This window comes from Ascaphus truei, chromosome 4 (genome assembly GCF_040206685.1).
Source record: "Ascaphus truei isolate aAscTru1 chromosome 4, aAscTru1.hap1, whole genome shotgun sequence".
NCBI classification, from domain to species: Eukaryota; Metazoa; Chordata; class Amphibia; order Anura; family Ascaphidae; genus Ascaphus; species Ascaphus truei.
In genome coordinates, this window is record NC_134486.1 from 361,747,954 (window position 1) to 361,774,366 (window position 26,413).

Below are 26,413 nucleotides of genomic sequence, written 5' to 3' on the forward strand. Positions count from 1 at the left end.
TGGATCCATGTGCAATTCTCACAAACACAACCAAATCCTGTCAGATCTATGCACACGTTTCCCAAACACTTCAAGATTCTTGCAAATCCATACTGTATGTAATTGGCAGAACAACAACAGGAACGTGCTGGATCCATGCGTAATTTACACAAATAGATTTTGGAAGTTACGGTATGTAATTATTTTCTTTGGCCATGCCTTATATTTAACCATGTACTTAAAAATGTAATAAATAATGATGGATCCGGCCAGATCCAGCAGAGCTGGCTTTTCAAAGTTGCAATGATTAGGCACTATTGAAAACCAGTGCACTTAAAAGTCAGAATGGTGTCTTTTTTTAATGACGTTACATCAATGTATATGCATTGGGGTAATTCACACAAATAATCAGAATGGCAGTTTGTAAAAAATGTATTAAAACAAACCGGAACTGTTAATATTTTTTGAGCCAGCTCAGAATAGTGCTCAAAACTTTAAAGAGACTAGAAAAGGGCAGTTAAGAAGAAATATACTAAAAGAATGACATTTATTGGTCTTTAAAAGCCACAATGAAACAGATAAAGACGTTGTGGACTAAGAAGCTCCCCATTAGGTTAAGTCCTTAATTGCTACTTGCATGGCGTGCGCACCTGGCTCTTCCTATTCTGTGCGTCTAAAAGTAGAAATTATTTTTCACTTTTAAGTCGTTTAACGCTCATGAAATGAGATATATCTCCTCTCTCTTGGACAGACAGGGTGTTAAACGGGAATAGCACAGGACTGCTGGGAGTTGTGGAATCAATGCGGGAGGTATCACATTCCGTCACAGTTTCCTGGGCCGCTGTTCAGCTATTCACTTCATTCTTCACCTAAGGAAAAAATGATGGTTTCTTCTTATGGCCACTTATTTTTCCATGTTCTATGAATAATGACTGAGGTGGGGACTCTTTTTCAGTAATGTGAATCAGTTCTGCTTCCTTTAAGACTGCCAGATCCTTCCGAAAAATATTTTTTTTATACCAGTAGATGTAAAGCTGGTAGTATTTTCTATGTTGCATTCTGTTACTGTCCCTCATCCCCATCATATTGTGCTATTGAATATTATAAAGGTGGTGGTGATGGTGATGGTGATGGTGATGATGATGATAGAACATTAGAAGTACAGCAACTCCACGTATGCTTACCAAGTCTGATTCAGTTGGTGTTAGTTTCATGCCAATATCAATTGGCTTCTTGCCACGGTGTCCAAGGTGGGGAAAATGTACGACCAATTTCCACTGCTTTAGCACAAGCAAACCCCCAGTTGCCAATGACTGGGAGGTCAAGTCTGACATAGGAATGAATATGCTAGTGCATCCTTATTTAAAGTATTTATTGTAAACCTCGTAGGTGCACAAGAAGTTGTGTGAAATCTAAAACTCGAGTACTTTAGACATACTGTAAGTATTGCAGGCTCATTATCCCAATAGTTTTTTGATGAAACCTATTTGCTGGCACCTACTTAAATTCAGCACTAAACGTCCTTGATAGAGACGAAAAAGTGATCAGGCGCGTTCACGAGCGCGCGTGCTAGCCCCTTACCTCATGCTTGCACATGGTCAGAAGCGGCCAGCATCGCTCGCGCATGTGCAGAAGCGGACAGCTCCGCCCGTGCATGCGCAGAAGTAGGCAACGCCGTTCGCACATGCAAAGATGCGGGCCGGTTCTCCCGCACAAGTTTCTGTCTGAGATACTGGTGTGTGTGTGTTGATATATACATACACAAACAAAAGGAACAGTGTTATCAGAGGAATTTCCACTGAGTACAAATATAGAAGTGCAAATACCAAAATGTAAAAAATCTACCATTTATAATGTAGCACTGCTTCTCTCCCAACAACCCAAGAGATTTGGCCTTGTTACCGGTGTCATGGTGCTTCATACCTGTTAGGTTCCAGGAGATGCTGAGGGTCCGCATTGGTATGGGGAAACAGGACAGGCTTTTGGATGTCGTCAGGCTGTGTACTTCTTTGCTGTGAATGGAGGCATTGCACCAGATAGGCTCCAGTGTGGCTGGAGACAGTCCCCACTGTGAAAGTCATACTGCATACCCCAACCCAATAGACTGTAGACTCAGTCAGGGGTATATAAAACAGGATCCTTGTATTGCACCCACTGCAAGTGTTATTACAGCGAATACATTTCTCACCATAAGATCCCAGGCCTCTGGATGGTACTTTGGCCCGCTGTTAGAAGTCAGGCCTCTCAGTAGTCTACAAAAACAAAATTAAAAACCGGGCGCTTCTAAACTACAGTAGATAATACTTAATCAATATAATATAAGTGATAGTGATGTATAATTTGTAATTGGTATCACAAAATGTGATAAGTGACCTCCACCAACACAAAGTGAATGATAAATGTAATGTGAAATACAAAATAAAAAAGCAGCTCTACACCGTTTATGAGGACTGTCCAGGTCCAGGTAGATCTTGTGTAGTTTTCCAATTGGGAGGAGCGCTGTGATACTCGTGAACATAAATGAAAGAAATAGCACTGCTATTAATACAATTTAGATCGTACTATACTATTGTGCATTCTCTCTTTTCTCTCTATAATCCTTGGGAGATAATACGATCATCCATACGATCTACAATACACTACAAGCTTCCTGAATTTCTACCAATATACCACTTTGAGAGGGCATCCATTAAAGAGCTCCTATCAGAGAGAGATGGGTCTCTGATACGTCTATTTTGACCTTGTCATTTGTGAGTACAACTATTGCAGAGACTATTTTTTGACCACTATTATTGTTGTACCATCAGCACTATCATATATTTTTTTCTTTCATTTATGTTCACAAGTATCACAGCGCTCCTCCCAATTGGAAAACTCTCAGTAGTCTGGTGGTAATATCAGCCCCCTTAAGGGGCTCAAGGGCACGTCTCTATCCCTTGAGGGAGAGACTATAACTAACTATAATTTGAAGCTGCTTGCTCCCTAGTGCAGAGGGGGAGGGCACAATGTCTGCACCCAGATTGGCTGCACAAAGACCAAGTTCCACCTTCACCCCTGTCACTCAGAGAGGCTGCCTGACGGTGGGGAAAACCCAATAAAAAATGGAGAAGTGCAAAAGATGCAAGGTGTGTAAACATATAGCGCATGAATTGTATATAGATTAATATAATATAGTAACTGTAAGGTATATAAAAAAACAAAGAGGGGGTGTGTCAAACTTCTTTGCGTTTGGTCACTGAAATTGTATTTAGATTTTTATGATTGAATGAAAGACTTTTGAGAGTAACGGCATTTAGATAACTTACAATACAAAATATATGTATCTTACTTTACTTATCATAAGTCAATTGTATCATGTATTCCAACTGATACTATGGAAATTTCTGCAGAAAAATAAATGAAATAAATTATACTCTCAAAAGTCTTTCATTCAATCAAAAACATCAAAATCAAAATACAATTTCAGTGACAAAACACAAAGAAGTTTTACTTAGACCGCGCGTGCTCGGCACACACACCCTCTTTGTTTTACAATGTGCCTTAAATATATAGTTATGCGTTCCTATTTAGGACCAGAGGGACTTCCAGGCAGTGACAGATTTAATAGCTTAAAGCTCATTAAGAACCTTTAAAAAAATATATACAACTCAAAGTGTTTTTAAGCATATTTCAGTCTTAAACTTCCCCTCTGCTTTTCATTGCAACAGGGACTCTAAATGAGCAAACTCCACCCCACACTCTTTCCGTTTCCTCCACCCATTATTAACCTTTACAGTTCCCTAATAACGATGTACCTGCTACGTGATGGGCCCTTGTTCATTATCTAGGGCAGAGTTTCCCAACTCCAGTCCTCAGAGCAGGTCAGGTATTACGGATATCCTTGCTCCAGCACAGGTGGCTCAGTCAAAATGACTGAGCCGCTGATTGAGCCACCTGTGCTGGAGCAGGGATATCCTTAAGACCTAACCTGTTGGGGTTCCCCGAGGACTGGAGTTGGGAAACACTGATCTAGGGGGGGATCTCTGGGGGGACTACACTTTTTAAGATATAATGTGCCGATTCTGGGCCATAAGCAGCAGATGGCTCAACACAACAATAGCAAAAAAAAAGGTGATCACACTGGATTCCGTCATTATTTTTTATTTTTCAACCCGAAATTTCAATTTAAAAGAACAAAGGAAGGTATACAGTGAAACATTTCCTTGGCAGTGAAAGGGTCGAAAGAATAGTGCATTCTACCAAACACATGACATGTCTTGTCGGGTACAATGCTGAAGATGTCTTCCTCTTCCGTTGACTTGCATTCTGTGGAAGGCATTTCGTTTCAGGGACAAAGTAGAAAATTTTTTACATTTTTGTGGAGGGGAAGAGGGGGGGATTATGAGGTAGTCTCCTTAACACTTTCTATACTGGAAGGGACTGCTTGGGCTGGCGATTAGAGGGACGCAGCCCTTAGAGAATTCCATTCCGATTACATTCACCCCTCGGATGGGGCAATCGTCTCCTAGAAAACAAGCAAAATCACATGACGTTCCCCCGAATATAGTGAGTGCCAGCTACTTAAGCCGAACCCAGAGGGTTTAACAGTGAGAGTTGACCAGTTAGGACTTCAAGCATTGTATAACTATTATTATTAATACTATAATAATTATGATTATTATTATTACTATTATTACTACGTTCAAGCAATGTATTACTATTTTTTAATATTATTATTACTACTATAATAATTACTATTATTATTATTATGTTCAAGCAACGTATTACTATTTTAAAGACCATTTTAATTGCTGGGTGTCAAAGAAGTTTAGTTACGGATGAGGGGAGGAGGGAATGCCGTTCTCCCTACTCGAAAATGGTCCAAAGAACTGGTTTAGCCTGTGTTCACAGGTAACCTGTAGTTATATGGACGGTTACCAGTGGTTCCACAAAAACAACACACTGGGGTACAGAGTGACATCAATTACATAAACAGAATGACACAAATAAGGACAAACAAGTGCAAACAGATACAGAAGGTAATGAGGGACCTGCTCCTGAGAGCTTACAGTCTAGATAGTGATAGTGTAGATACTGAGCGGGTTATTCATCAGCTTGTGATAGTGTTGATCAGAGCTCTAGCCCACAGAAACTCTCATTATTGTCATTAGGCGTTCCTGTGTGGCAGTTTCACAATGGACACTTTTGCAGTTTAATTAATAACCCCCATAGAGTAGATAGATGGGACTCCTGTGGACAGGGCCGTCGACAGATTTCCTGGGGCCCAGGACTAAAGCATTGCCCGCCCCTGTCCACCCCATGTCGGCAGCCTTGCGAGTCCTCCCCTTTCACACCTGTATTTCTCTCTCTCCCACTGTCTCTCACTCTCCCCCTCCCTCTCTTACACCCCCTCTCTTCTCTCTCCCCCCCTACGCTATCATTCAATTACACCCTCACACTCAACCACGCTTCCTCAAACCCCCCTCCTAACACTCATTTCCCCCTTCTCCCCTGCAACACACAGAATTCCCCCCAGTACCCATACAATTCCCACTCACACAACCCCCCCCCAATACATACACAAACCCCCTCCCAATACAAACTACCCCCCCAGATACAGACACCACTACACATCCCAGATGTAACCACTACTTCACACCCCCAGATGCAACCCCCCCCAGATACAAACACCACTATCCGCCCACAAATACAATTACCCCACCCCCACAAATACAATTTACCCCCCCCCCACACACACACACACACAAATACGATTACCATACACCCCCACAAATACAATTATCACTTACCACTGGTTACCACCACTGCCACCGGGCCCGGCTCTCCCCAGTTGCTGCTGCCCGCCGGTACATGCCAGAAGGTGGGCCTGACTTCAGCATGCACCCAGCTTCCAGCGTGCATCAGTGGGAAAGGCAAGCAACAGCTGGGGAGACCCAGGGCCCGGCAGCAGCAACCAGAGGCCCGGCAGGTGGGTCTGGCCTCTGGATGCCACCGGGCTGGGACACGTCCCGGCTCTCCCCCCCCCTGGCGACAGCCCTGCCTGTAAAAGCACAATACAGTGTTAGTGGGTCCAGAAATTCAGTTCTAAAAGAGGAGCCCTACTTTTTTAGTTGATAGTTTTTATTTTTTATTAGGTCCTGATGAAAACGTGTTCATTAACATTACTCAAAAGCAAAACACCATAGCATAGGCCAGGGGTAGGAAACCCGCGTCTCCTGAGCCGCATGCGGCTCTTTCAGCATCTACATGCGGCTCTCCTCAGGTTGCTGCTCCCCAGCTGCTGCTTCTCTCCCTCATTGTGCTGCTGGTGGCTGAGGGGGGGGGCCCAGCTGGCGGTGGTCAGGCCTCTTGTTGCCGGCGGGCATTTCCCCAGCTGCTGGCCTATCTCCTACACTGTCCCACACCGGGCCTCTCTGTGACGACGTGCACCGGCATGATGCCCGGCGTGGGACAGTGCAGGAGGTAATGTTAATGCTTATACAGTATATACCTATTAGTGTGTGTATGGTATATGTATGTGTTTGTGGGGCAGTAATATTCATGCATCTGTTGCGACTCTCTGAATATTTTGGACACCATTTTTTTTTATAAAATGGCTCTCCTTCCTTGAAGGGTTGAAGACTCCTGGCACAGGTGGACAAGGACAAAAAGAAAGTAAATGCAGCCTGTCAACAGAACTATTTTCTGTTTATTATGCTGAACAAATCAAATATGAAGAAAGGTGTAGTGGTAAATGTGTTGGTCTTCAAGCTGCATGGTCATTTCTTTCCTGTGAGACTGTTATTTTGTGTAATCGTAGGCGAATCTCTTCATCATTTTATCTTCCCTGCTGAAATATCTCACTAAACAAAATCATTTCCCTGGTTCTCCGTGTAAGACTAAGCGGTAGCTATCATGTAAATGGTTCTACATCTGTCCTGTCGCCAAATCACATGGCTTGGGAGTGACATTTGACTCCTCCCTTTCCTTCTCCATTCACATTCACGGCATGGCTAAAACTTGTCCCTTCTTCCTCTGTAATATTGCTAAGATGCGCTCTTTCCTCTGTAATGTATTAAAAATACTGCTCATCTCCTTCTTAAATCCCTCTCCTGGTTTCCCTTCAACATTCGCCCAAAGTTTTTCTCCTTACCCTCATGGCTCTCCACTCTTCTGCTCCTCCCCACATATCAGCTCTGATCTCTCGCTATGCTCCTGCTCGTCTCCTGCACTCTACCCATAACTGTCTCCGTTCCGTCCCTTTCACCTCTACTGATCTCTCTCGCCTTAAACCCTTCCACCCAGCATTGGCCAAGCACCCCCTCTCTCCATCTTTAAGACAAACTTTAAAACTCACCTCTTAAATGAAGCTCTCCAATAGCTAGACCAGGCCTAAGGTATACTTAGTTTTTCACACACGGCTTCTCCATTTTGCCTTTATTTTTGTTAAATATATCATGACACGGTGTAATATGTCATGTGTTGTTGTTCATCTGAGGTTGTATTTACCTAATTTTAAGACCTGCTAACGAACAGATGATTGTTATTATGTCCTGATATGTAAAACCATAGAATTAAAAGAGGGTGTACTTTCTTTTTCACACCACTGTACATCTGTGCGTAACGGCCAATAAACCTGACTGAAAACTATTTTTGACAATTTAGGACAAACATAAGTTGGGACACAGACGCTCACACGCGATATATTTTGTGGTTTTCTTGCATTAAATGAATGCTAAAAATGCAATTTGTACAGCTTGGTACCTAGAGCCTAGTGCAGCGTTTCTCAGGCAAGGTGCCGGGGAACCCAGATGTCCCGGGACCCTCTGCCAAGAATGCAACAGCCCCAGGAGAAACCCTCAGCTGGCTGCTCAGTGACCACCTCCTGGACAAGTAGAGGCTGCGACCCGCCTCACCTCTCTCAGCCCGGCAGACAGGAGAGAACGGACCTGTCCATGTCCAGACAGAGCAGCACGCACCCGCTGAGCAGCTGACATGGTTCATATGTGTGGATAGACAGGTGAGAGAAGAGGGGAGGAGTGAGGGCTTTGTGTGTGGAGGGGAAGTTCTATAGTGTATATAGCACTGGTCCCCTTACCAGCGCGGGTCCCTGGCTATGGTACGCTTCCCAGCGCTTCCCCTGGCGTAAACGCAGGTGCTGCGCGGTTAGTTAGGGTGGTGCAGCGAGATAGCCAGCAGCAGGAGGCGCAGGGAGGCTCCAGCGGCTCTCCACTGGTTGGCGCCGCCATCCGGGCAGGCGCAGCCATGTTGGAGTTGACTGCACATGCGCGATCGCTCGCGCATGTGCAGCGGCCATCTTCGAGGTGGCAGATGGAGCACAGGAGAAGGTAGAGAGGCAGGAAGGCCCTCTAGAGGTTGCGCAAGCGCAGGGAAGTGGCGCGGCGGCATTTGGGTAGCGCAGGTAGCACAAGAGGGGCAGCCATTAGAGAGGTGCCCATGCGGTCTCCATAGGCAGGAGCCTCCTTGGGAACTACACTTCCCAGGAGGTATAGCAACAGGCCGTCAGGTGCTTTAGCTTAGCCAATAGGGCTGAGGGATCCTCCTATTAATGGGAGGATTTAGTTAGGGATATTAGCAGGATTACAGGAAGGAAGTCACTCAGGGTGGGGAAGCAGAAGGGGAGGAGGTAGGTGTGCAGGACAGGGACCCATGCACTAGGCCGGAGTACCCTCCCCAGGCCCCAGATAGCTCTTAGGCACCAGTGAGTTGCTGCAGCTAGGGACAGACCCCAGATAGGAAGGCTGCCACTTTAGCTGAGCAGGATAGCTAAGTTGCAACAGTGTTGTTTGCAGTGCAGCCAGAGTAGTTGCCTTTGGTTGTGTCAGGGAAAGGCCCCTCATAGAAAGAAGGGGGGTTGCTTTCTAAGTTATACATTGTTATATAATATCACCAGTGCCAGTTGCACGTGGTGAACTGCCAGAGTCTGGGATCAGACAGTATCTACAGCAAGAGATCTTCTGCATGCAAGGACAAGGGTAGAGGTATACCCCCAGGGCCCAGTTAGTCCCCTGAGACACTGTAGAGGAATACTGTATGTTATAGGGACTGCCTTAAGACAGGGACTCTTTCACCATACTCAGAGAGAGAGAGAGATGCTGCAAGACAGTGCCTGACTGTCAGTACAGCGTGTAGCTGGAAGAGTATCTGACTCCATAGCAGAGACTGTTCTTAAAGGATCATCCACCTGGGGATCCCTCCCCTGGGGAGTCAGACAGCGGATTCATCTCTGCCAGGAGCAGCACATTGTGCCGTGGGATCACTGTGCGGAGTTGCTGATTGCCAAGGATTATCCTGATCAGGATCATGATCAGGGAGGTAGTATATTAAGTGCACCACTGGGCTCCAACACAGGGAAGTGCTATCCCTCACACTCACAATCACCTTATTGTTGTGGACACTCAAAGGATAGGTGCCCAAGCACATTATTATCAAAGGGACTGAGGGTGATGTGATGATGGACATGTGGGCTGAGGGGATGGTATGCATTCAGGGTGATGCAATGTTATTCAAATGATGTAAGGATGTATTGATGTTATGTAAAGAGAGTTTCATTGAAGTTACCGTTCATGCTCAGTAAATGCTGTTTATTCACATTGTGTGTATTTACTGTATGGTTGTTCTGGTGAGGGCACACTCCCACCACGTTGGGATCCCTCATCAGTGGAGGCGCTGCACCGAGTGTAAGTATATACCCCAGGTTCCCTGTGGCAGAAGCTCAGCCCTCCTGGTTGCCAAACAGGTACAGCACCACACTGATAAGTAGTCAGATACACCTACCCACGCCAATCTCACTCAGGGTGGGGGTAAGAGGGCTACATGTAGGTAAGAGAAATGGGGGGAGGGGCGGGAAGAATGTGGAATGTATTATTGAGAAAGGGGGCGAGTTTCCCATATGAGAAGGGGGATCAATGTGGAGTGTGTTATGAATAAAAGGGTGCATATGATGTATGAGAGTGAATGCAGAGTGTGTAAGAAGTGGGTGTGAGCGAAAAGGGGATGAGTAGAAGTGCCCTGATATTTTGAAAATATTTCATGGGTGCCCTGCTCAAAAAAGGTTGAGAACCACTGCCCCAGCGTGTCAACTAAAATTCACAGTGCAACATAAGAATGTATGTTCTTATTAAATAATTACATTATTTATGAGCTAGGAGTGCTACATAGCTACTCGATGCTGTTGGGATTAATATGAGTACATTGTGTCTTTTTGTGTGAAAGATTTACACTGTTTGGTGGGCGTGTAGTTAAAAATACCCTAGTAACAGTACTCAGAATTATTTACTTTAATTTCTGTGACTACTGCAAACTCATGTAATTGGGTCTAAAAATAAATACTCCAAACACATATTTCCTATGTGAATAATACTGTAGTGTCGGCTATCATTGTTATTATCATTATTTAGTTGGACACTCGAGATACTGTTGCTGTACAGAGCAGTGGACAGAGTAAATGATACTTCTTAATTACAGTAGCTGCCATAATTATAACCTGGCTAATTAATTCGGACTACGTTAATGATGAATATAAAAATGCTGAGTATTCATTCATTTGCTATAGCAGGTCATTATAATCTACATACAGGTGGTGATTTGAATAATCTGTAATTGCACATGATAATTGTCCTTGATGCTCAACTACTAAATGAATTTAGTAGGAGCTGCGAGGAGGACTGTTCATGTCCAGCCTTCACAATAGAGTAGACCCAAATTTGGACCCTATTTTCACATTGGAAGCTTGATGGGAAGGTGGACGGGTTATTCACCACTAGTGATTGTCATGTAATGAAATCAAGAACAAATATTACAAGATGTCTGCATCTTCCTGTGTCCATAGGGGAAATCTCATTGGTCCCTTGGACCGCCCGCCCCCACACCTCTGATTGGCCTGAGGCGGAGTGACACACACACACACACACACACACACACACACACACCTCTCTCTCTCTCTCTGTCCTCTCCCACCCCCCATCACACTCACCTCCCCCCCTCAGCTCCCCCCCCGGTGCTCCGATCAGCTCCCCGCTCAGCTCCCCGCTCAGCTCCCCCCCGGTGCTTCGCTCAGCTCCCCGCTCAGCTCCCCCCCGGTGCTCCGCTCAGCTCCCCCCCGGTGCTCCGCTCAGCTCCCCACTCAGCTCCCCCCCGGTGCTCCGCTCAGCTCCCCGCTCAGCTCCCCCCCCCGGTGCTCCGCTCACCTCCCCCCCGGTGCTCCGCTCAGCTCCCCGCTCAGCTCCCCGCTCAGCTCCCCCCCAGTGCTCCGCTCACCTCCCCCCCGGTGCTCCGCTCAGCTCCCCCCCGGTGCTCCGCTCAGCTCCCCGCTCAGCTCACCCCCGGTGCTCCGCTCAGCTCCCCGCTCAGCTCCCCCCCGGTGCTCCGCTCAGCTCCCCCCCGGTGCTCCGCTCAGCTCCCCCCCGGTGCTCCGCTCAGCTCCCCTCCCGTGCTCCACTAACCTCTCCCTCGGTGCTCCGACAGGCAGTGGACAGGCAGCCTGCAGATAACACGCGGGGCGCCTAAGATGGCGGCACCCGGAAGGACCCCTTCCTCCCTCGAGGTGTGTGTGTGTGTCTCACTGTGTGTCACTGTGTGTGTGTGTGTGTGTGTGTGTGTGTGTGTGTGTGTGTGTGTGTGTGTGTGTGTGTGTGTGTGTGTGTGTGTGTGTGTGTGTTGCACTGTGTGTGTGTTGCACTGTGTGTGTGTTGCACTGTGTGTGTGTTGCACTGTGTGTGTGTTACACTGTGTGTGTGACACTGTGTGTGTGTCTCATGTGTGTGTGTGTGGGGGGGGACGACAATGTGTGTGTGTGTGTGGGGGGACGACGACGACAATGTGTGTGTGTGTTACACTGTGTGTGTGACACTGTGTGTGAGTGTGTGTGTGACACTGTGTGTGTGTGTCACTGTGTGTGTGTCAGACACTCCGGAGCTACGCATGGGGGGGGTCCCGTCCACTGTCCCCCTCCCGTCCACTGTCCCCACTCCGTCCACTGTCCCCCCCCTCCCGTCCACTGTCCCTCCCCCCCTCCCCTCCTCCTGTCCACTGTCCCTCCCCCTCCCCTCCTCCTGTCCACTGTCCCTCCCCCCCCTCCCCTCCTCCTGTCCACTGTCCCTCCCCCCCTCCCCTCCTCCTGTCCACTGTCCCTCCCCCCCCATTTTCCCTCCCCTTTCTCCCCCCCCCTTCCCCCCCCCCTTTTCCCCCCCTCCCCCCCCCTTTTCCTAGCGGGAAATTTAACTCACGGGCAACGCCGGGTCTCTCAGCTAGTACATAATATATGTGAAGCACCCCTGCAAGATGCCTATTTAATCTAAGGGGTTAAAAAAAAGGAATTAAAGAGTTAACGCCTAGTAATGGCCCTTAGATCGTACATTGCAAAGTGACCAGGCTGGGTTTCTGGCCACACCTCATTTCTAGAATGTGCTGGAAGGGTCACCTGATATAGGGTGACTCAGCAGAGACTAGGCTCCGCCCCTTTTCTGCCCAGAGACAGGGTTAGGGAGAAAGGTCATAAATAAGAGGGGAAAAGAACTCCAGCCACATACCCTGGGAGGAACCAGAAGAGGGGGTCTCGCCTGTAAATATGTATGTACACAGATTTGTAGTTAGGCAACTAGGTAGAAGCCCCTTTGTTATTTTCTGGATAGGGAAATGTCACTACCAATTTTATGATCCTCCTATATGACCCCCAGGCACGTCTTACCCACAAGAGGGGAGGACAAGGCACTTCATGATAGGCTCCTTAGAGTGATAGTGACAGTGTTAGGGCCTTAGAGTATCACTCCAAAGCTGCCAGAGGGATAGGTTCCCTGCTGCCCTCAACTCGGAGTAAGCATTTAGCTATGTTGGGCCTTGAACATAGTAAGCGCGCGCGTGCGCGATCGAGCATGTGACATCACCCACGCTTACCTCTCCAGCGATTGTTGGCCTGTAGTGTAGGAGACAGAGAGTACGACAGGGGGTGTGGCAGTGACATCATGCGAGCGGTTCACCCTCATTGGCTGAACCGCGCACATGACTGGCCGACGCGCTGAAAAAAATCAAATTGATTTGCCTGCCCAAGTTTCTGCAGTGCCGCCTCCTACATGCACGCGCACTATGGCCATGCGCATTGACTATAGCTAGTTTGTATTAGACGCGAGCGACGTCGCTCGAGACGTCTCCCCTACTATGGCCGTAGCCTTAGAGGGATAGGGTGTGCATCCTCAAGGATGAGGGACCCCTGCCAACGGGTCTCAGTGGAGGTGGAAGCAGCCATTCATTTAGGCAAATGTATTGCCATGACTGTGACAGCAAAGGAAGATTTGTGCCTCTTTGGGAATGTGGCATGAACATTCTAAAGAAGAACTTGTGTTGGACTGTTCATAACGTTTAAGAATGTTCCTACAGTAGTGCCCCCTTATTTATTTGCTCACCGCACCACCCGGCACAGATGGCAGCACCCTGAGAGATAAGGTAACAAGAGCCACTGAGTATCACCTGTACTTTAATGCACCACCTGACAGACATTTGGACACTTTGGTGTGGTCCCTCTTCTGTTGGCCGGGGGAAGAGATGTTACATATGTATATACAGTTTTGGCTGAGTTTAGTTAAATGGCCCTATTCTATAAAGTATGATAGCGCCAATTCGGAACTGCCACAAGGAATAACCCTTTTGACTTCTATGGTCTCCATGCAGTAGCAACGGATCGGCGCTACCGTACGTTATACAATAGGGACCAAAGTCTGAAAACTAACCAAGAAAACAATATAGTAAAAGTTGCAATGATCAAGGCTATGATGAGCTTCCCAATCACCATGGTGAACATACTTAAGAACCCACGAAAAGTGTTTGTACACAAATATTTAACGAAAAAGCTACTGGGGGACTTTACAAAGAAGTATGTGAATAGTATAAAACATGAACAGCAAGAGCAAGATTGACATTTCTTGGACTCAATGGGTGGAACTGCATCTTTGAGTGGTTACAGGATGACCCGAGGAAACACTTATAAATGTGATTTTTACCATGTGTAAGAATGTATGGATCATTAGCTAATAGAGGATGAGCTTAATCCTTTAAAACGAGTTGTTCCAGCATGTAATCTTTCAAATTCACTGCTACAAATCATTTTATCACATGCCTGTGGCGAGAATATTTCAGTAACCTCTCGTGGGGGAGGATCATTCTTTTATGCATGTACAAATAAGGGCTGTGCTACGCACCATGGCACGAGGATGGGCCATTTTGGGTCTTGGTGAAGGTGCTTGTGGATGGGAAGATTATCCTGTCTATGAGGTGTTATCTTGTCTATGTAAACAAAAGTCAGTCCATTGCTTTTGCTGTCACCTGTGCAACGCTCCATGTGCATTTGCAATTACCAAGATTCCCTAGTTAAAGGGACAATCCCTAAACTAATTCTAGTGACATGTTTAAAGGAGCAATTCATGTGTTTATTTTATTTATTTTTAACATCGGTTTAAAGCAGGGGTCTCCGAAGCTGAACCCCATTAATTTCAGCTCTGGGGATGCCCTGCTTCCCGAGGTACAGGCCTCCGAAGGGGGTGCCGGTATCTCTGCAAAGTTTAAAGCCCCTGGTTACGTGGGCCAATGGGAAGCCTCATAGGATGATGTCATGGCTTCCTATTGGCCCGCAGGGCGTGGGAGCGGCCCTTACTGATCCCTGATAGCCAAACAGAAGCAGCTACCAGCACCCCCTATGGAAGTAAGTATCTCGGGAAGCAAGGGGTCCCCGGAGCTGAAATCAATGGGGTTCAACTTCGGAGCCCCCCTGCTTCAATCCTATGTTAACAACAACCACAAAAAGCAGCGCTTGGATTGCCGCTTTAAGGGGTCTCATCTTTTTACCCAAATCTGACACCTTTAAAGTTAGACTTGGGAGGGGTTGATTTCCTCTGGCTGTGCCCTTTTGTCTGATGTCACTGTGTCATCAGCAAGTTATTGTACAGCCAGAGTCGCCCTTCTCCTCCTCCACCACTTAACCTTAACTCTGATAGGAAGAGGGTGGGGTGAGAAAACACGACTGACAAACACTTCCACATTCAGATGACCCTAAGAAAGTCCACCAGCTGATTGCAGCTTTAAAGAAGGATCCCTGGCAGCGGGGCTTCCCCGTGTGGAAAAAGTTACGGGTATACTTACCTTGAAGAGCGGCCCTCCGGCAGCATCATGATGTCACGGTGGCAGCAATGTCATATTGCCATGGCGGCGTCATTTGATGTCGTCACCATGGCAATGCAATGCTGCAGCAGAGACGCTCCGGGGAAGGTAAGACCCCCTCTCAAAAAACACACACACCCCTCTCACCTCGGGGTGAGGTGCGGGCCTGCCGGCCCGGTGACCCTGCACTCCCTCCTCCAGCTACCTCCCCTAGTCAGGCGGAAGTTGGATCCCGGCGCCGACAGGAGGGAGAGGAGAGAGCGCGGGGTCCCCGGAAGGCGTGGGGTCCAAGGCAACCATCTTTCTGGCCTTGCCCTAAGGCCGTCTCTGCCTCCTTACTCCCTCTGCCTGGCCTATTGAAGCTGTGACATCCTTACTCCCTCTGCCTGGCCTATTGAAGCTGTGACATCCTTACTCCCTCTGCCTGGCCTATTGAAGCTGTGACATCCTTACTCCCTCTGCCTGGCCTATTGAAGCTGTGGCACGTGGCAGCCTTGTTTTTCCCTTTTAACTTATGAGACGCTAAAAATTAAACTTTCAATTAGTGCATCTCTGCGGGGTATGGAGGCCCATCGTTCCCAATAAACTTACTCAGTAGGAAACCTGTGTACGTGGGCGCTGTATACCTTTTGTAGGTGAAGATATGTTTTATTAGTATTGATAATATATATATATTATTATTATTATGTTATTATTATATTATTAAGAACACTGCCTTCAATGCGGGCAACCCCATTTCTTTGCCCCCCCCCTCACTTCCATCCCCTTAGAATCTATCTGTGCAGCCAGAATGAAAATGAACAAATGACCTTTTTTGTTCACTCCAGCCCAGTGATGTGCTAATCAGATTGATGAATATCTATTTTTTCGAGGACCAGGGCCAATGATATGAGAGATAAGGCAAAGATAAAACCCACTCTGACCTTCAGATTATAAAGTTTCTCAAACATCGCCAGGATAAACGTTCAAAAAGGATTTTCAAATTACATTTTTAAGGCTTCACTGTACTGTAGTTTTAAAGCAGAAATGAATATCCGACTGGCGCCCTCTCTCCCCACCTTTTTAAGACCCATTTTAAAACACACCTCTGTAATGAAGCATATGAGTAGCTCCGTGGCTGATACTATACATCTCACGTGCACCGACCTTGCAGACGCACTTACCAGAACACCCTCCTACTGTCTCTGTAATTTCTCCCTATTTACCACTTAGATTGTAAGCTCTTCGGGGCAGGGACTCCTTTTCCTAGTGTTACTTTTACAGTATGTCTGAAGCGCTTATTCCTATAATTATGTCCTGCTTATGACCGCTGCAAACTGCTATGCACACGGATGGCGCTATACAAATAAAGATATACATACAATATCACACCACAAGTCTATATGAGTTCTACTCGTATAATGTTGACATCTCCCCCCAGAGCATGTCCTGCTCTTATTCTTTTAAAGAAAGAAAAAAAATCGTGATTTTCCTATTCTCTAGAATCTGAGGTTACTGTGGTAACCTTTCCACTACACTGGGCTCTGGGGAGAGCTCCATTTTAACCTCCCGAACACTTAATATTTCAAGGCTTATATCCACTGAACGAAGCATTAGATTAATAAGTAATCAAAATAAAATGCCCCCCCAAAAAGTGACGATCAGTGCGGACTGATGTTTATAACTATTTAGCATGTCACTGGTATTACCTCAATTTGGTCTCTGTGTGCGACTGCACCCCAACTGTAGTGAATAAAGTTATTTTTAATCAAATCATCCTGTTGGGAAATCATCATCTTTATTGCATCTACAACACAGGCAGCAGCACCGGACATCATGGCTGTGATGTGTGTATAGCCATGCATAATAATGGTATACTACTTTCCTCTCTGTTGGCAGTAAGTCCTGATAAGTACAGGTATGCCAGCAGTAGTTATGGAGGTTTTCCCTCACACCCTGGTGAGGTGCCCTATGTATGGAGGGGAGTGGCTGTATGCTCTGAGTCCCTGGATAGTGACATCAGGGATGCGCCTGCCTCCTGAAGTATATAAGGCACAACACTGTCAGTTAGTGTTGTGTGTGAAGTAGCTGGAAAAGTGTATGCTCCTGCATAAGGGATTGTAGGAACACTTTGTGACCCTAGTGCAGTAACTAGCAGTACAGGTTAACCAATCAAGTCTGTCTAAGCCACTCTGTGCCCAGGGACCTGGCACAGGGGTGATCTCTCAAAGAGAAGAGGGAATCCCACTTCAATACGGGAGGGCGTACCTGGCAAAGGGACAGCACGAAGAGATGTGCGGCTAGAGCCGGCAGCTGCATGGGGCAGTCTGCTACATCCCAATCTACAATAAAGATGTCCTTGTTAACGAAACCCCCACTGTGTGAGTGTGAGATTACTCGACAGTGGATGGCACAACCCAGAAGGAGTTCCTCACCAGGACCATCTCCCTGCGGGAGCATAGATCCTGATGAGGTGGAGGCGCTGCACATGATGTAAGTTGGCCTCGCTCCCACTACCTCAGCTACCTGTCCTGATAACATCCCCTAATACCATCAAGCGGGAGACTCAGGAGTCCTGTTACTTGCAGGTGCACCACCATACACGAACATGTAATGGGGACTGGTTGAACCACACGGGCCAATGTGAGATTGGGTGGGGGAAAAACCGTTACATGTGTATATCTTTACATAGCGCCCACAGTGTACTCAGCGCTTTACACGGACAATACAGTGCAGGGAATTATTATACAATAAGCGCAACAAAGTCAGACAGCAGGAAAACAAATCCGTGCCCCGGAGAGCTAACCCTTGTAACAGGTGTTCCCGCAGCCTCTGGGAGGTGTCACTGTTACCTGGTGGTGTTGTGCTGTTCACCTGCTAGGCTTACAGGATACTGCGTGTCTCCCAGTGGTAGTGGGGACGAACAGGACAGGCTTTAGGGTTCTTCTCAGTTCTTCACTTGGTGCAGCGCCTCCATCTCCAGCAGGCCCCAGCAGAACTGGGTGCAGTCCCTGCAGGAAAACCCTCTTGTACTCCCCCTAATAAACTGCCGTCTCGGGCAGGAGTATAAAACAGGAACAGGTCTTTATTCTTCATAGTACAGCATACCAACATGTACACTACTTCCTCTCTCTCTGGTCCCTGGAAACAACCCAAGGAGCTTGAGGCCCCAAAGATCTATCCTTAGCTCCCATATCCCCTGGTGGAATATGGGGTAGCGGTTCCCACTCCCCTGAGGGAGGGGATCTCTCCAGCACTGCACTAAATTTGGATCTGCAACCCCTTTGTACCCAAGGGGTGGGTCCTAGGTCTGAGCCCCTGATAGAGCAGCACACAGGCCTTAGGCCCACCCCACCCCCTGTCACTCAAGGGAGTTGTTTACTGCTTCAGCAGCAAGGGCATAGATTTAACCCTAACACTGCCTGCGTTGGTACCAGGGCTTATGTGTTAGGTAGGGCAGATTAGAGCCAAGAGGATAAATGGCTGCATAATCTATAAAGCAGTACGGTGCTTTATGCTAAACAGCTGATTATTACAAACATACCGGACGTCATTTGTCAAACGTTTTAACATCAGATGATTTTTCTGTCTGGCAAATAATGAGACGCCATTTAAAAAAAAAAAAAACATTAACTTTTGCTTCAGATCGCAGAAATCCCCAAAACATGTGTTACGGAGTAAATGGGTTCAAATGCCATATCTTCTGTCAGCATGTGCCCCGAATAGACAATCAGCCACCATCGTGCTCGAAATGAGTTGTGTGCAGGTGTTACCACGAAGGAAATGTGTCAGCACCTGGGACACGGAAATAATGCAAATTGCAGACCGAGATAAAATGGCCCACGTCAGGGCACGCGTTGTCATTTTTAACCCTTTTAACGCTAGACAGGTGCACAATGCATTGTTAGAAAAAGTGTTACAATTCGTATGTTCTTTTTCATATGATGAAGTTGACACTTTTTTTTTTGTTCTTTTTTAGGAATGCAAAATTTACAGTCATAAGCTCACCTGATTGAAATCACTTTTACTAGTATTCCTTTATTTTCACAGCTGTGCTGCAGGAATATGAACATTTTTATGATGTCATAGATGAGCAGAGCCGCAGACAGGGGGGAGCGCCAGGACCATCATTCCGATGAGTCAGGGCCGGTGGAAGGGAGACCCCCTCTGACAGGGCCCCATGGGCCCCTTCACAGGACACTAGCAAGCCCCCCGCCACCCCCCAAAGTTGTTGGTACAGTTGTGTGAAAAAAAAAGTACACCTTCTTTGAATTCCATGGTTTTACATATCAGGACATAATAACAATCACCTGTTCCTTGGTAGGTCTAAAAATGAGGTAAATACAACCTCAGATGAACAACAACACATGACATATTACACTGTGTCATGATTTATTTAACAAAAACAAAGCCAAAATGGAGAAATCATGTGTGAAAAACTAAGTACACCCTTACTGCTTCATTTAAGGCCGTGCTGAACAGATGCAAAGCCCCTGCATCTGTTATCAGCGCGGCTATAGTTTCTCCCTCCGCATGCGCGCTGATGCGTGCGGAGGCTGAGAAACTTCCCGAGACAGGCAAGTTTGCTCGGGGAAGCGGCGGAGCGGTCACGTGACCACTCCCATCCAATGGGTCTGCAGCCGGTCCGGCATTGTAAGTACAGAGGTGTGTGTGTGTGTGTGTGTGTGTGTGTGTGTGTGATGTGTGATGTGTGATGTGTGATGTGTGATGTGTGATGTGTGATGTGTGAGTGCGTGCGTGTGTGTGTGTGTGTGTGCGCGTGTGTGCGCGTGAATATATTTATCAAAGTTGCACAATGTTAATAAATAATTTATTCACACAACGTCGTTTTTTTTAAATTTTTAAAATATTATATAATATACACACACACACACATATACACACACGCACAGGTTCCCCAGTGACACACAAACACACAGACCACTTCAAAGTGACACACACACTGACAGCTACCAAGTGACATACACACAGTGATACCCGCCTCCCAAGCGCGCTTGTAGAGCGAGCGGCAGCAAGCAAGAGCGAGCAGCAGCACCTAAGGCCTGGGACATAGTAAGCGCTTAGGTGCTGCTGCTCGCTCTCGCTTGCTGCCGCTCACTCTACCAGGAGCATTTTGCTGTCCTGACAGAGGAGACAGCAAGCGCTTGGGAGGCGGGTATCACTGTGTGTGTGTGTCACTTGGTAGCTGTCAGTGTGTGTGTTTCACTTTGAAGTGGTCTGTGTGTTTGTGTGTCACTGGGGAACGTGTGTGTGTGTGTGTGTGTGTGTGTGTGTGTGTGTGTGTGTGTGTGTGTGTGTGTGTGTGTGTGTGTGTGTGTGTGTGTGTGTGTGTGGTGTGTGTGTGTGTGTGTGTGTGTGTGTGTGTGTGTGTGTGTGTGTGACATGTGAGAATAAATTATTTATTAACATTGTGCAACTTTGATAAATATATTCACGCACGCGCGCGCACATGCATACACATACACACACACAAAGGCACACACACACACACACATGCATACACATACACATACACATGCATACACATACACACACACACAAAGGCACACACACACACAAAGGCACACACACACATGCATACACACACACACACACACACACATGCATACACACACACACATGCATACACACACACACACATGCATACACACATGCATACACACACACACATGCACACACACACAATGCACACACAAACACATGCACACACAGACACACACACACACACAGGAGACATGATCGGGGCAGAAGGGAGACATGGATCGGGGCAGAAGGGGGACAGGGATCGGGGCAGAAGGGGGACAGGGATGGGGCAGTAGGGGGACAGACCGTCAGGGGGGGGGGCCGGGGGCGGGCGCGTCACTGGCCGGGGGCGGGCCAGTGACGTCACGGAGCTGGTTCGCCCTCATTGGGCGAACCGCTCATGTGACCGGCCTGTTTCGCCGGCAAGCGAATTTTAAATTCCCCTAAGACCTGCGCTTCCGCAAGCGCGCGGAAGCGCAGGTGAGCCCCTACTAAAGCCGCTCTAATTGCGACTGTAGGGGCTCAGTGCTGAGGGCGGGAGCGCGCGTCAGCACGCTTCCGCCAGCAAGCGCCAAACATGGCCAAGGCCTAAGTGCTTACTATGTCCCAGGCCTTAAAATTAAGATAGTAAGTATCAGACAGGTGCTGCTAATCAAATGCCCATGATTAATTGATCATCGGCAAGTGTGACCATCTCTATAAAAGCTGAAGTTTTAGCAGTTTGCTGGTCTGGAGAATTCAGGTGTGTGTTAACACAATGCCAAGGAGGAAAGACATCAGCAATGATCCTAGAGTAGCAATTGTTGCTGCCCATCAATCTGGGAAGGGTTATAAGGCAATTTCCAAACAATTTAAAGTCTATCAATCTACAGTCAGAAAGATTATTCAAAAGTGGAAAACATTCAAGACAGTTGCCAATCTTCCCAGGAGTGGACGTCCCAGCAAATTCACCCCACGGTCAGACTGTGCAATGCTGAGAGAAATTGTAAAAACCCAAGAGTTACATCTCAGACTCTACAGGCCTCAGTTGGCATGTAAAATGTTAAAGTTCATGACAGTACAATTAGAAAAAGACTGAACAAGTATGGTTTGTTTGGAAGGGTTCCCTCTTCTCTCTAAAAAGAACATGGCAGCATGGCTTAGGTTTGCAAAGTTGCATCTGAACAAAGCACAAGACTTCTGGAACAATGTCCTTTGGACAGACGAGACCAAAGTGGAGATGTTTGGCCATAACACACAGCGCCACGTTTGATGAAAACGAAACACAGCATATCAGCACAAACACCCCATACCAACTGTCAAGCACGGTGGTGAAGGGTGATGATTTGGGCTTGTTTTGCAGCCACAGGACCTAGGAACCTTGCAGTCATTGAGGCCATCGGTCCAACAGCTAAAGCTTGGCCGAAATTGGGTCATGCAACAGGACAATCATCCCAAGCACACTAGCAAATCTACAACAGAATGACTGAAAAAGAAAAGAATCAAGGTGTTGCAAAGGCCCAGTCAAAGTCCAGACCTCAACCCGATTGAAATTTTGTGTCTGGAACTTAAGAGAACTGTGCATAAACAAATGCCCACAAACCTCAATGAACTGATGCAACGTTGTAAAGAAGAGTGGACAAAAATTCATCCACAACAATGTGAGAGACTGATAAAGTCATACAGAATACGATTACTTCAAGTTATTGCTGCTAAAGGTGGTTCTACAAGCTATTGAATCATAAGGTATACTTAGTTTTTCACACATGGCTTCTCCATTTTGGCTTTATTTTTGTTAAATAAATCATGACACTGTGTAATATGTCATGTGTAATTGTTCATCTGAGGTTGTATTTAACTCATTTTAAGACCTGCAAATGAACAGATGATTGTTATTATGCCCTGATATGTAAATGATATGTAAAACCATAGAATTCAAAGAGGGTGTACTTTCTTTTTCACACAACTGTCGGCATTCCCCCCTCCTATGTGTGGCCCTACCTGATCCCCAAAACCGTACCTACCCCTCTCCCCCAGGATTATAACTAATCCCCAGGTCCATAACTGCCCCGTTCCCCCCCCCCCCCCCAGGCATATACCACCTTCTCCTCCTTCCCCTCCAGGTCCATAACTCCCTCCCAGGTCCATAACTCCTTCCACCCACAGGACCATACATACCCCCACAGGCGCATAACTAGTGTCCCTCAAGGTTCATAACCACCACCGTCTTCAAGTCCATAACTACGCCACTTCTAGGTCCATGACTACCCCCCCTCCAGGTCCATAATACCACCCCCGCCTGGGTCCATAACTACCACTCCAAGCCCATAACTACCCCCCAGGTCCATAACAACCACCTCCCTCCCTCCCAGGCCCCTAATTCCCCTCCCTTCCGCCCAGGAACATACGTACTCCAACAGGCACATAACTGCCCCCCCCCCCTTTCCAGGTCCATAAAACCAGCCCCAAGTCCATTACTACCTCTGCCCTGGTCCATAACTACTCCCCAAGGACACATAACTATCCAACCAAGGGTCTATAAATACCCCTCCAAGCCATAACTACAGCCCAGGTCCATAACACCCCCCACCCCCAGGTTCAGAAATACCCCACCAGGTCCCTACCTGGAACATACCTACCACCCCCCAGGAACATACCCACCCCCACAGGGCCATAACTATTGCCCCCTATGTCCATAACCACAACCTTCCAAGTCCATAACTACCCCCCCTCCAGGTTCATAACTATCCCCATCCATATCCATAACTACCCATCCCTCCCAGGTCCATAAACACCCCCCGGCTCATAACTACCCCTCCATGTCCATAAACCCCCTCAGGCCCATACCCCCCTCACCCCCCCCCCCCCCACATTCCCATAACTCCTTCTCCTCCCCCCAGCCCATATATCCTCTCCCCCGCCCCTGTCCATATTTCCCCACCCCCCAGCCCATTTATCCTCTCCCCTGCTCCAGTCCATATCTCCCCCCACAGCCCATATATCCTCTCCCCTGCCCCAGTCCATATCTCCCCCCACAGCCCATATATCCTCTGCCCCACCCCAGTCCATATCTCCCCACCCCCCAGCCCATATATCCTCCCCCCCAGTCCATATCTCCCCCCGCAGCCCATAAATCCTCTCCCCCACCCCAATCCCTATCTCCCCACCCCCCAGCCCATATATCCTCCCCCCCAGTCCATATCTTCCTCCACCCCTGCCCCCCAGCGCACATCTTCTTCCCCAGCCTATAACTTCTGTCCCCCCCCCCCCCTCGGGGATCCCCAGTGCACCGTGTGGTGGTGGGGTTAACAGAGACGGAGAGGGGGCCTGCTCCTTTCATTTGTCCTGGGTCACAAAATCTCTGTTGGCAGCCTGGCTAATGAGAATACTCTATGTAATTTGTGCTTGACAAGCAAACATTTTTTTAGGGGTCTTTTCCCTCTTAACACCCTTTTTTATTTTTTTACTTAATTATTCACATCCATTATAGTCAGATTTTAGTTAGAGACAGTCCCACATAGAGGCCAAGAGAGAAAAAAGTTTAAAGAACTTAATGTGTTCTTTAGAAAGATCCTTAGAAATTCCTTAGAAAGATTCAATCATCCTTAAAGTTAACTCTTCCCTTACTTTTGTCCTGTGAGGAATAATTTTGGGGTTATCTTAGTGGTTATCTGATCCCATCATATTTACTTTACCTGTAGAGAACAAAATGAAAAACATGCCTGTGACAGGGTGAATGAACGTCACCAGCCATATGCCTGGAAAACCTATGTTTAGGCTTGCAGTGCAGCAGTGACGAGGTTAAGTTGAGAAGGGCTGCTTAATTAGTCTGACCCCAGCTGCATAATCAAGGTGTTAAAAACCCAGGCTGTACACATATTCAGGAGAGCTGGTGAGGAGACAGGACTGAAAGTGCTGAAGAGATTACTGCTGTAAGGCCTGTGGTGCAAAGTACATGTGTGATGAACTGTCTGTCTCCTGCATACAAAGAGAAGCTGCCTTATTTTTGTTTTGTCTGCTAAAGAGAAGCTATTTTGTTCTGTCTGCTAAAAAGAAGCTATTTTGTTTTGTCTGCTGAAGAAGAAGCTATTTTCTTTTGTTTGTTGATGAGAAGCTATTTGTTTTTGGTGTGCCGTATGTTTTAAGGCTCAAATAAATAAGCCTTATCCAAAGAACCCGCGTGTGTGGTTGCATGTACCCTGCAACAATGCCCCTGTAGATTGCAGGATTAGCATTACTATTCACAGCCAAAGAATTTAGATAAAGATTGTAAAAACCATCTAAAGTATTTTGGTTATCATAAAAACAGTAAAAGTTACAAAATATATATATATATTTAAAGATACTTAGAATTGTCTGATTTAAGGGGGAAAAGGCAGCTGTCACTAACACTTAAACGTGTGACTGCAAATAGTTCACTGTGGCTCTTATTCGATATCTGAAGAGCGTCTTCCCTGATCTCAGGGTCTAGCAAAACAGGCCAAAATTGTTCACATTTTGCTATTTGGCGTTTTTTTGTTTTTAAGTGGCATAATAGCAGCCCAGCAAAACGAATTGAAAATGATTGAATATGTGATGCCCTTTGGCTTTTAGCGTTGAGCGAAACGCATTGCGAACCTTTGGATCAAAGCAAACTCTTTCGCCGAACCAAAAAAAGATGAAAATCACGTAACATGTTTACACATCTGTATGTGGGACTGCGATGTCTGATCCACTATCAGCCACATACAGTATATTATTCCATGTACTTATATCATCTTTGAAATGGTTTGTTGCGCCAGTGAACAGTGTATTGCTAAAAAGAACTACATACCTTAAGAAAACGTGTGTGATGTGTATAAAGGTAGTTTATGGGACTTCTTACATATGACGCATAGTTCCTTGTCTGAAATTACTTTTGACGCATTGCGTCGCATTATATGGATGTGTTGATGGATACAATTTAAATTAAAACAGAAATGATGTGAATCTGTTATTTTATGACCAGTATTTGTAAATATTGGCTATTAGTTTAATATATTTTATAATGCCCCCCCTGAAAATACTACATTTTGGTAATATATATATTGAAACTAGCTCTCTGCATGGTTAAAAAGAAATTGCGTTGATAAATAGCAACTTAAGCCCTTCTAATTCAGCGCTAACCATATAAATAGACTTTTCAGGAATGTCGCCAGGTTCCACTTGGCAGCCGATAAAATCAGAATCTTACATTCCAAAACCAAATATAAAACCAAACCCCTTAAGGTTTTTTTAGAATCAAAACACACACACAAAAAAATGTTCAGAACCAAAACCAGAACACCAGGCCCTGTGCCCATCTCAAAGTCTTCCTCGCCAAATCTTTTCAAATATTTGACGTTTTTCCATTATATTGTTTTTTTTGTTTCCTAATTGTTTTGAGCCTTTCCTTTGCCTATTTTGAGGGGTTTCCCGCCCCCCCCCCCCCCATATTTGTGGCAAAATCAGAACCAAAAGACAACACATGTTTAGAACCAGAACACGAGTGAAAAGTTCCGTGTTAAAAACAATTCAAGATACACAAAGTTATAGCTCCAACTCATGTACGCTTCTCCAGAACGGTAGAGGTTAAAAATATTTGAAATGTTAAAAATGTCTTTACTCGTCAGTGCCCAACAATTAAATGTTATGTTCTCGCTTTAAAAAAAAAAAATTATAATAATGTGCCACTTGTGATGCCGGTTTTTTTTTTTTAATTGTGTACAGGTTTGATGTATGCACAACATCATAATATCAAGATGTAGTTTAGTTCAGGACAAAAAAG

At 46.4% G+C, this 26,413-nt stretch overlaps 1 long non-coding RNA gene across 4 annotated transcripts in view; it reads right to left on the minus strand.

Moving 5' to 3' along the window:
• Positions 1–4,112: 4,112 nt before the first annotated feature.
• LOC142493765 (uncharacterized) overlaps positions 4,113–26,413 on the minus strand; it is an 83,163-nt gene continuing 60,862 nt past the window's right edge. For all 4 annotated transcript variants that reach the window (XR_012801204.1, XR_012801205.1, XR_012801206.1 and 1 more), the window contains exons 4-5: positions 5,769–6,019; positions 4,113–4,483 (exon numbers count right to left, since the gene is read on the minus strand). This is a non-coding gene — a long non-coding RNA (uncharacterized LOC142493765). The remainder of the gene's footprint in view (positions 4,484–5,768; positions 6,020–26,413) is intronic.